The following is an 8,583-nucleotide window of genomic DNA, read 5'->3' as shown; positions in this document are numbered from 1 at the left end:
GTGTGTGTGTTTTAGGAATGGTGATGTGGAATGAAAGTCTGATTCTATGTCCAGGGAGGAAACTGATGGCAATATTGACCCCAAAAGAATATATAATGCCTCACAATAATAATTGCATTAAGAAAGTTTGAGATAGTCGTGAATGATGAACTTTTAATTTTATAATAAGGATTAGGGATTTCTACGGCTAGGGCAATTTCTATGAAAAACAAAGTCAATGGGGTAGCTAGGTAGCACAGTGGATAGCACGCAGGCCTGGTTCAAATCTGACCCTACCCAGATTGCCCAGTTCTTGCTGCTCTTCTGTCTTAGAACTGATACTCAGAAGGACAAGGTTTAAAGAAAAAAAGTCAGTGAAATTTATCTATGGTACCCACCTATCCTCTCTCTTTTAGCACCACACTATAATGTGATCTGGTCTCCCTAGATATGTATAAAATCATCCACCCTTAAAATATTTGTTGAAAATAACTTATTATATAACACCATCAAAGGAATTTGAATTTCAAGAAGGGATTCCTGATGATAAAAAGTGTCCTAGCAAGTTGAGAGCAAGGCTGAGATTAGAATTCAGATCTGTGGATTCCTAAACCAGTATTCTTTCACTCTTATCATATTTGTTGCCCATCTCTTTTTTCACATGTGTGTATACACACATACACACACACACACACACAGACACACACAGTACCTGCTTTCCTTCCTTTTCCCCATGTCATTGACATTTGCTCATAGTTTTAAAGCTGGAATAGGACCTTAGGGATCATCCAGGTCAGCCTCTTCATTTTATAATACAGAAACTGAATCCTAAAGTAAAGCTACTTTTTCAGGATCATATCAGTGGCAAAGCTAGAGTTAGAACCCAGGTTTAGTATCCCCTTCTGATTACCTCATGATTTTCTACCTTTCAGGATAAAATCTGTCAAAGAGAAGTTTGGGGAGACAGGATAACCTAAGAATATCATTGTACAAGCCTATGACTGTGGCCATAGGGCCGAGAGAGAGAGAGAGAGAGAGAGAGAGAGAGAGAGAGAGAGAGAGAGAGAGAGAGAGAGAGAGAGAGAGAGAGAGAGTGTGTGTGTATACTCGCAGGAGTACTTGACTCTTCTCCTAATAGTAGATACTAAGCTGTATGACAATAAAAAGTCTAGATTTATAGTCAAAGGACCTAAATTGAATCCTAGCTCTGCCACTCACTCCCTGGATGATGTTAGGCCTGACCACTTAACCTCTCTGGGCCTCAGTTTCCCCATCTGAGTTCTTTTCAACTCTTATTTATTACCCTGTGATTCCTTCTTTATTTTACTTTCACCTTGAAGGTAGATTTTTTGTTAAAGGAATGAAAAGGGCAATGAATATCTGATTAGAGGTAGGAAGGAGACACTATTGAATAGGTAAAAAGATAGAAAAAAATGTATATTCTTCAAATCAAAGCCCAAAAGCTTCAGTAAATTGAAAAATAAGATTTTTCATGGGCCACCAATATACTCCTAAGAATAAAATCACAAGGCCTAATTAATCCTGGGAGGTGTTATTCTGGGCTGTTTTTGAACACTTCTTATATAGAGAATGACTTTCTGAAAAAAGTCAGAGTGACCTAGTAGAAATTTAAAGTCTGGAGACCTGAGTAATCAGTCTGGCTCTGCCTCTAATTAGGTGGGTAAGTGACTTCAACTCTCTGGGCCACAGCTTTCTCATCTGCACAATGAATGAGGTTCGATGAGATTATTGCTCAAGCTACCTCCATAGATCACATTTTATGATTCTATGAAAATATGACGATCCTTAAGGAGAAAAGATTTTGGCCACAGGGGAAAAGAATAAAGGGGAAAGAATAAAGACAACAGATGTCAGTCTCTGGGATGTAGAACCTTCCTCTCTGCCCAGCTCATGTGCCATTTCAAACAGGATGCCTTCCCCAAATCTTCTGACCCACACTGACTTCTCTGAAGTCCTCTTTCACAGCCAGATAGGTTAACAATTGGACTACATGATCCCTGTGTTGAAGACATCACACTCCCTGATCCCAGTGTGTACACCCCGATTCCCCACAGGTCCTTGAGGGCAGGGCTCAAGCCTTACAATTCTCTTCTTCCCCTTACCCCTTCCAATCCTCACTGCCAACATAGAGGGGGTTCCCAGCAGACACAATGGCATTGTGATTAAGGTTAGGAAGCTTTGGGTTTGAACTTCACTGCGCTGTACCCTATTCTACTTATTAGCCAATGTGATCCTAGACAAATCCCTTAAACCTCAGTTTCTGCTTTTGTAACACAGGCATACCACCTGCCTCAGGTATTATATGAGGCTTAAATGTGGAAAAAATATAAAGCACTTTGCAAGTTATAAAGATTTAGATAAATATTATTATTGTTGTTATTATTCTTTATTACCTAAAATCATCTAAAAGCAAGGGGTTTGAGTGGATGACTTGCAAAGGTCCCTGAGAGTCCATTAAATCAACCCCTCTGATCTGTGTACATCATCTTCTAGATTTTAAACTCCACAGAAGATAGGCTGATATATTAACAGAGTCATGAGATGAGACCAAGGGGAGGTAGCAAACTGCATCGCTGTCAGACAGGGATCCTCAAAACAGACCTAATAAGGATCTGTGTACTGTACTGCAAAACAGTAGCCCAGGGCAGCCGAGGGGCTGGTGACTGATGGACACTGTGCTGCTGCAAGTATGTCGCTGCCTGTTATGAATCACATTTCCTGGCACAGCTGACACACTGTCTGTATCCTCTGATGGCTTGAAATGCCATCTGGATCCCACCCCTTGGACCCATGTCACAGTGTACCAATTTACTTAACTCTCAATCAGCTGGACTAACAGGAAAGCTCTGGAAGGGGTAAGCAAAGCTGTAGATGTGCCAAAAAATGATTTCATGGAATCCCACCACCTTGGACTTCAGGGATCATGCAGTCTAATTTATATTTGATTTGGGCTAAAATTTAAAAGAATTTGTGACCTCTGAGAGCCTGCAGATTAAACAGGGTCAGGTACCTAGTAGGGAGTTAGAGTAGGGGCAAGGGAGTACATTGCCTAGGTGCTAAACAATGGCTATAGAATAGGTAGCTCTTTTTGTAAACTAAAAACTAAATCAATATATGAAAAACATTGAAATGGGTTTTGAACAATGATACATGTATAACCCAGTGGAACTGTTTATCAGCTTCAGGAGGTGGGGAAGGAAAAAAAGGGGGATTATGAATCATGAAACCATGGAAAAATATTCTAAAAAAAAAAACAACCCTAAATCAAATAGGTTTTAAGTTACTGTCATCCCCTCTATTTTGTGGTAAGTGTCTGATGGGCCTAAAAAGCCCTATAAGGAGGTATTTCTACACAATTTAAAACAATATACATTTTGATAATTTAATTGGGATAGCACTGAATAAGTAGATCAGCTTAGTTAGAATTATCATTTTCATTATAATGGTAATACCCACCCATGAACAATGAATATTTCTCCAATTATTTAAACCTGACTTTATTTGTGTAAAAAGTATTTTATAATTATGTTCATGTTGTTCTTGGGTTTGTTTTGGCACAGAGACTCCTAGGTATTTTATTCTCTCTATGGTACTTTTAAGTCATTTTGACGCAGAGATTCCACTGTTTGGGCATATAGAAAGGTCCCATATGAAACAAAATATTTAAGTGTTGCTTATGGTTACAAGAAACAAATAAACTGAAAAAAATCAAAGTAGGTGTCTGCTGATTGGAGAATAATTTGAATGATGACCATACTAATGAAAAGGTCAACAATAATGAACATGTAAAAACAAGAAACATCAATAACATGTATAGCAACAATGAAAATATGCATCATAAAAAAGAGGAGGCATTTTCTAATGGAAAACAAACAAAACAACACCAGGCTAAGAGTCAAGAGATTGGATCAATTCCATAACTACTTCTTGTAAACCTACTATGGGTGAAGAGTTAGGCACCGAAGATTTTTAGAAAGGAATAAACATGGTTCTTTTCCTCAGAATGTATAATCTGTCTTCAACCATTACAATGTCAACTTCTTGAGAGTAGGATTAGTTCATTTTTTGTATACCTAGTGTTGGCACACAGTAGGCACCTGAGAAATACTTGATGGTTTGATCCAGTTCAATCCTATTCAGTCCAACAGGAGTTTTAAGAGGTGTACTCTACTCTGTGTACAAAACGCTTGGCTAGATTGTAAGGGTTACAAAGAGAGTCACTTTACTAGGCTTGAGATCTTGGATAAGTAATTTGCTTTGTCTGTGTTTCAATTACCTTTTCTATGAAACAGATAACCATACTGTTCTGCCTTCCTCCTGTGAGCAAGGCTGTTAAAAGTAATGTGGCATTATTACCTTAACCTTTCATTTACTGGGCTTCTTTGGAATTCCACCAAAGTAATTTTTTCCAGGTAACTATAGTACATGAAAGCATTCCTCCAAGCATCCAATCAGATTTCATTTATTAATTTTTTATGGAAGTCATTTTGAAATATATTACATTTCCTCTCCTTTCCTTCCCCTCCTCTTCTCCTTTCTCCTCCATATTGGTCATCTTTCGCCCAGGCTAAAAGCACAACAGCTGCTCATGGGATCATTCCTAATACTCATCAGCACAGAAAGGCTGAACCTGCTATTGTTCTGACCTGGCCTCCCCAGTAATTATCCCTCCACCCCAAAGGGCTCACCTTCCATATTGGACTTAGTGTGGCTGCCCACTCCTGAACAGATACAACAAGCCACTATTCCTGGCCCAAATACGTTACACATTTCTAAAAGAAAGCCTGATGAATGTACTGTAACCTTTTCTTGTTGGCAGAGGTAGGTCATCTTATCTTATAATAAGTAATCTTCTCTGGGACCACTGAGGTGGATGGGATTGTTTATTGTATATTCTTGGTGCAGTTTCTTCTTTCATCTGTCAGCCATGCCTGCCTTGAGCAGCCCTCCCTCTCTTTCTAATTTGCTGCTGCTAATCTAATGGAAAATTGGAAAGATCTTCACCCTCGTTAGAATTCTGCGTAAATGCAAAGTAAACAGGCTTTAATGGCTTCCCTACGAGTCAATCATGTGAGCTATCAAGAAGGGACTTGATGGCATCTTACGGTTGCTTAGAGCAGGGGCCTTTTTCTGGTTTATATTTGGGCTGTAGAGCCACAGTTGCCAGAAAAGGGAAATAGTGCTGTGCTATTAATGTGGTTATATGGTGATGGTCCTGAGACTGAAATTCCCTGAGAAACCCTAAGTACACAACAAGGGCCAAATAACCAGGATTGTGAGTTGGAGGAACACCTCCCTCTCAAAGCTAGAGTTTTTAATTAACCTTTTTTGTAAGTTGGGTCCCTTTAGCAGTCTGAGAAAAACATGGAACCCTTCTCAGAATGGTATACATACCTTAAATAAAATACATAGGATTGCAAAGAAAATAAATTATATTGAAAATAGTGAAAAAATATTAAAAAACCAAACCAAAACAAGTTCCCAGACCCCAGGCTAGGAGCCCTTGCTCTATAGAGTCTGTAACATTGTTTTTCTCATTTTTGCTGGAAGACATCTGAGAAACAAGGAACAAAATCCAAAGGTGATGTGTAAATTCAGGTCTAGTGTCACAACCCCTTCAATCTGATTCTGCTGCTGAAGGGCCCCCTGCCAGGTGATTTAGATGGTAATAGACTCCTCTGTCCCTGTAGAAACAGCCTCGTGGCCATGTGACAAGCATTCTTTAAAATCAGAGAGAGAGGCTTTTGGAGATAACTCTTTAAATAGTAATATCCTTAGCCTGTACCTCATTTCTACCCGTGCCAACAGTTTCTTCCTTTTCCTTCCCTTCCAAATCTCTGTCAGGATGACGTGCAAACTTAGCCTAATATTCAAGGCCTTTTACAACCTAGGCCTAAATCTGTCTTTTGTGATATACTGGTTTTGGAGATTGCCTTTGTTCATTGCTACCCATTGGTCCACCTCTGTGAGCTCTTGTTTCTTCATCTATAAAATAAAGGGGTTAGACAAGATGCTTTTTAAGGAGATTTCTGGCTCTAAAAGCTATGATCTTTCTGGATTTATTTACTACTAATTTGCTACCTGAATCCTATTTTAAAAAGACCCATTTGCTCACCGTTCCCCATTAATACCTTGCAGTTTCCCAGCTCTGGGAAACAGCATAGCCTATCCTCCCTCTTTAATCCCTTCCTTCCTCTCCATTTAACTAAGGTCTACCTATCCTAAAAGACCTAGATTATTTGCTACCCTCCCTCCTTCCCTCTCTGAGGTGGAATGGTAGAATGGAAAATAGCACCGATCCTGGATTCCAAAGACCTGAGCATCCATCCCAGCTCAGACATTTACTAGTGGTGTCATTTGGGGCAAATCAGTGGTCCTGGTTTTCTCACCTGTAAAGTGGGGCTAATACCTGTGTCTCAGAGACTGGTCCAGGAAGGCCCATGCACAATAGGATCTGCTTGCCGGTACCCTCCTGGGCAGGGGTGAGGGGCAGTGAGCCATCTTCTGGAAGGGCCTGATGGATGTGGATTGGAGAATCCTAGTTCTCCACTTTAGAGTGCATATAGGTAGTCTGTAACTGGAACTTGAATGGATGTACTCAAGAAAGCCACTAACCCACTTATTTGATGTCTGCCTTTCCCCCCTATTAGAAATAAATTTCTCTTGTAATAAGGGATTACTTCCCCTTTCTCAACAAGCAGCATTACAGGGCTGACTGTCAGGGCACCATCTCACACCCCTGAGCTGGGGTTACACTTATACTACCCACCTCAGAGGATTACTGAGGGAAAGAAAGCACTTTGTAAACCTTTGTTATTATTTTCTGACCATCCCAGCTGGAAGTGCTGTTTCCCCTGGACACCCTGAACATTTTGCATACATGGCCTTCCTTAAACCATCAAGTGACCCCTAGTTGACAAGCAATCTCATGACAAGGGAAAAGGGCTGGGTTTTACCTGCCTTTGAATCTCTCATAAACTTGGAGCTTCTATTTTGGGGCTGATTTTGCCTTCAGTGCGAAGGGCTCTGAATCAGGTACTCAAGAGGGCATGGAGGGAAAGTCATAGTGGAAAAAAGGAGGAGTCATTTCCTAACCACACAGAGAAGAAAAAAAACATTATGTAAGTGTATCATGAGAATCTGAAAAAAGATAAAAACAAATCAGGCCTCCTTGGGGATGGGGAGACTAGAGCTCACTCTAAAGGTTTTCATTGCCTGATTTGATTTTTATTTTAAGCCTTGAGTTTACAGAAAAATGTCATCAGCAGTTAGTCTTTTGAGGGATACATGGGAGTAAAGCTTTGCTGAAGCAAAAGAAGAGTTCAGGAAGTGCAGTACAGTGGAAAGAGCTGGATTTTTACTCCAAGGACCTGGATTCAACTCCTACCACTGCCATTTAAGTACCTATGAGACAATTAACTTCCATGTTTTCTTATCTTTCAATAAGGGGATTTAAATAGGTGGCATCAAAGATACACTCTATGGGGGCAATCAGGTGGCTCAGTGGATTGAGAGCTAAGGCCTAGAGATGAGAGGACCTGGGTTCAAATGTGGCCTCAGAACTTCCTAGCTATGTGTAAAGTTTTCTTTGGAGGATGACCCAGAGAACACAGGTTTCTGATGGCAGTGATGGAAGAAGCCTAGTAGCTTTCCTTGGGGGAAGAGTGGAGCAGAGCAGGGTATCTACCACTTCGGAAAATGATGATATTACAAAAGAACAAAATAGGCCATTTTGATTATACATAACTAATAACCTTTTGTATGAATAAAACCCATTGTAACTAGAATAAGAAGTTTAGAGGAAAAGAGAAGGTTGTTAGGGGTGAGGTTAGGAAGCTTCACATCAAAGCTCCAACCAAGGTTTCTGCTATTTGAGATATACAAGGAATTGATATGATATGAAAAAATAAAACATAGAACCAGTCCACAAAAGATAAGTGATCGAAGAATATGAAAAACAGTTTTCAGAACAAGAAATGCAAATGTTCAACCACCATAGTTTTAAAAATTGCTTCAAATCGCTATTAGAGAAATGTAAATAAAAACAACTCTGAGGTTTCAATGCAGACCCATCCAAACAGCAAAGGTGCTAATTGATGGAGGGAGGAAGGAGACAATGTTGGAGGGGCTGGGGGAAGATAGGCCCCACTAATACATTGAGAAAAAAACAGTCAGGCACAAGCAGGAGAGATACAGGGTCAACTGGAAAAAAAATCAACAGTGTTCGAAGATACTAGAATTAAGAAGAGGTGGAAAAGTCTTCCTGTAGAAGGCAGAACTTTATCCCCCACTAATACACTGTAGATTGGCCTATGAACTAGTTTGGAACTACTTGTGAAAGTAAATCTTCATGTTCTTTGACCTAGCAGTCCCATTACTTATCCCAAGGAGATCAAAACCAAGAAAGCCTACAGATACCAAAATATTTATAGCCATATGTCTTACATAGCACTAAACCAGAAACAAATCAAGCACTCGTGAAGTGGAGGAATGAATAACAACAATAATAGATGTAGTCAAATGGATTGCTCACTATTCTCCATATAAGTCCAGTTTGTTTTTTTGAACTCTGTCCTCCCTGGA

Source organism: Gracilinanus agilis, chromosome 3 (genome assembly GCF_016433145.1).
Source record: "Gracilinanus agilis isolate LMUSP501 chromosome 3, AgileGrace, whole genome shotgun sequence".
In the NCBI taxonomy this organism is placed as follows: domain Eukaryota; kingdom Metazoa; phylum Chordata; class Mammalia; order Didelphimorphia; family Didelphidae; genus Gracilinanus; species Gracilinanus agilis.
This window is presented reverse-complemented; position numbering follows the sequence as displayed.